The following is a 3666-nucleotide window of genomic DNA, read 5'->3' on the forward strand; positions in this document are numbered from 1 at the left end:
ACTCTTCCTTCCTGCATAAGTACTGCTCCAAGTCCTCGACGTGAAGCGTCACAATACACATCATAATCCTTGGTCTGGTCTGGCAAAATCAACACTAGTGAGGTAACCAAACGTTTCTTCAACTCCTGAAAACTAGCCTCACATTCCTCGGTCCATATGAACTTGGTATCCTTCTTCAACAACTCTGTCATAGGCTTCGCAATCTTTGAGAAATTCTCAATAAACCTCCGGTAGTATCCTGCGAGTCCAAGAAAACTCCGGATCTCTTCAACTGTGATTGGTGCTTCCCACTTGATCACGGTATCAACTTTATTGGGATCTACTGCTATACTTTCTCCGGATATAACGTGTCTGAGAAATCCAACTTCTTTCAACCAAAACTCACATTTGCTAAACTTGGCATATAACTGATGTTCTCTGAGCTTTCCAAGAACCAAACGCAAATGCTCCTTATGCTCCTCCTCATTCTTTGAGTAAACCAGGATATCATCAATGAACACTACGACGAACTTATCCAAGAACTCCATAAACACTTTGTTCATCATGTTCATAAAATATGCAGGTGCGTTAGTCAGACCAAATGACATAACGGTATACTCGTACAACCCATACCTGGTGGTAAAAGCCGTCTTGGGTATATCCTGTTCCCGAATCTTCAACTGGTGGTATTCTGATCGCAGATCGATCTTGGAAAATACCTTAGCTCCTTGCAATCGACCAAACAAATCATTGATCATCGGTACTGGGTATTTGTTCTTGATGGTTACTTCATTCAATCCTCGATAATCGACAACCATCCTTAACGATCCATCCTTCTTTTCTACTAGAAGTATTGGCGATCCCCAAGGTGAAGAACTTGGGCGAATGTATCCTTTATCCAGTAACTCCTTAATTTGTTTCTTAATTTCCATCAAATCCTTTGCAGGCATCCTATATGGTCTCTTTGATATTGGCCCTGTGCCTGGCAAAAGCTCAATCAGAAACTCAATATCTCTATCCGGTGGCATGCCTGGCAATTCTTCTGGAAATACATCGGGGAAATCCTTCACTACTGGTACTTCCTCCTGCACAACTCATGTTAAACAATTTGCTTGAGTCCTCTTTGGCACATGTCGGGATACATACTTGATCCTTCTCCCTTCTGGGGTGGTAAGAAAAATTGACTTACTGGCACATTCAATATTCCTTCATACTTTGACAACCAACCCATACCTAATATCACATCCAATCCTTGAGATTCCAACACTATTAGGTCTGATGGAAATACGTAGTTACCAATCCTTAATGGTAACCGACCACACCATAGACTAGCCATATATTCTGCTCCAGGCGAGGTTACTAACATGGGTGACCTAAGGGCTTGGGTTGGCAGTTTATACTTATCCACAAATCCCCTTGATATGTATGAATGCGATGCACCAGTATCAAAAAGAACGAGTGCAGTAAATGACTTAACCAAAAACTTACCGATTACTGCATCCGGCTGCTCTTCAACCTCTTCCACATTAACGTGGTTCACCTGTCCCCTGTTGAAAGGGTTCGGCTTCTTACCAGAGCTTCCATTGCCATTTCCATTCTGTGATTCAGGACATTCATTGGCATAATGTTCGGTCGTCTGGGCACTTAAAGCAAGTGACTTGGCTCAGGTCTCTCTTCGCTAGGGTCGATGGGTTGGGGCGGTTCTGGCCATTGCTTCCTCCATTCCCATTACCATTCTTGGTGCCATTGTGGTTGTGCGAGCTACCTCCTCCATGTGTATGCTGAAAATGTCCTCCTGGTCTAGGGGTAAAACGTGGCTTCTGCTGAGCTCCTGAATTGTGCTTTCCTTGTCCATACTTCCTCTTGCGATTCTCAATTTGCTGCTGCTTCCCTTCAATCATAAGAGCGCGAACTACCAACTCCTGGTAGTTGTTGAGGGTTGCTACCATCAACTGCATGCTCAACTCATCATTTAATCCTTCCAGAAACTTCTCCTGCTTTGCTGCATCCGTAGCAACGTCATCTGGGGCATAACGTGCTAATTTACTAAAGTCCTCCACATACTGGCCAACTGTCCATCCTCCTTGGCGCAAGTTGCGAAACTCTCGCTTCTTCATGGCCATAGCTCCTGCGGAAACATGGGCAGTTCAAAAAGCCTGCTGAAACTGGTCCCATGTGAGAGTATCGACAGGGAAAGTGGCTGTGAAATTCTCCCACCATGATGCTGCGGGTCCTTCAAGCTGATGTGCGGCAAACTTCACCTTCTCCACATCTGTGCATCCTGCTGTGGTCAACTCTCTAGCTATCTTGCGGAGCCAATCATCTGCTACTATCGGCTCGGTGCTACTGGAAAACACCGACGGGTTCAGCCTAAGAAAACGGGCTAAGTGATCAACAGGTGGTGGTGGTGGTGGTGGGTTGTTGTTGTTGTTCCCTTGATTCTGATTCTGAACTAGTAACTGCATCAAGGTGTTCTGTTGCTGGATCAACTGGGTGAGCTTCGGTGGGAAGGTAAATCCGGGGTCACGTCTCGGAGGCATCTAGGGTATCTTTAGAAAAGATGAGATTTAAGAATAGAGGGGGTCTAAAGAGAAAACACTACCCATATGCACATGAGGCAAAAGCAAACAATTCACTTCATTCAATCAATCAAACAAGGGCATGCAATCGATCTAACTATCGCAAAAGTGCTCGGACTATAATATTTACATGGTGGACTACTACTACTGATGAGGTGGTCTACTAGAAATATTCTTCGGTTGCAGACTCCATGATATCTGCTCCAGCTTCATCAACGTAGTCATCATCGCTATCATCTGGATCCGAGTCGGTGTCGTCGATGATGATGTAGTCTTCCGGGCGAATCTCCTTGGGTTCTTCGTCTTCATCTACCGGTGTAGGGCCTCTCATAAATATTCCAATCTTCATTGTTAGGTCGGCATTCTTATCCACTAATACTCCAATTTCCTCTTCATAATCTTCACGAGTAGCCTTGAGTTCTTCCTCCAGTTCCTGGATTCTTGTCCTTGCCTTCTTCAGATCTATCATGTCGGCGCACATCTGGTTCTCTTGACGTTGAATGTGCTGGTTTAATTCCTGGATAAAAGCTGCAATTGATCTATCCTTTTTGGTGCTGATCATCTCCCAGTGCTCATCTCGGCGCCCACAAATCTGGTAGATAGTATCCTTGAGATCATTGCGGTAGACTTCTCCAATGCGTCCCATGGCGATGTGAGCTGCCAAGCTCTTTCATAGACTCCAAGTTGGTGCATCAAAAGAAAACTATATGGGCTCAGTGACTGGCGTGACCGTCCTTCCTGGAACTTGAACTTGAATCATCCAGTGCTAGTCTTCAGGTAAAGTGGCGTTGTAGGTTCCGGTGAAGCTTGGTACTCCTATGTTCAGATATCTAGTGACTTCCTTCAAATGACGTCCAAAAGGTGTATCTTCATCCGGCTGTGTGAACTTATTCCTTGCGTCCACCATCCTAAAAGAGTAGAGAAGAGGAGGAGTCAGAAAGAGAAGAGTGTGAGTAGTGATCTAGGTCTTTAGCTTAGTGGTCGTGTCCTACAGTCAGCGTGTGCTCTGATACCATCTTGTAGCGACCAGACCTCAAACGGTCTAATCTCTGTGCTCCGGTGTCATCCCTGGATCAGTAATGCTGACACCACACAGTACTTGAAGGAT

Source organism: Triticum urartu, chromosome 7 (genome assembly GCF_003073215.2).
Source record: "Triticum urartu cultivar G1812 chromosome 7, Tu2.1, whole genome shotgun sequence".
Classification (NCBI taxonomy): Eukaryota; Viridiplantae; Streptophyta; class Magnoliopsida; order Poales; family Poaceae; genus Triticum; species Triticum urartu.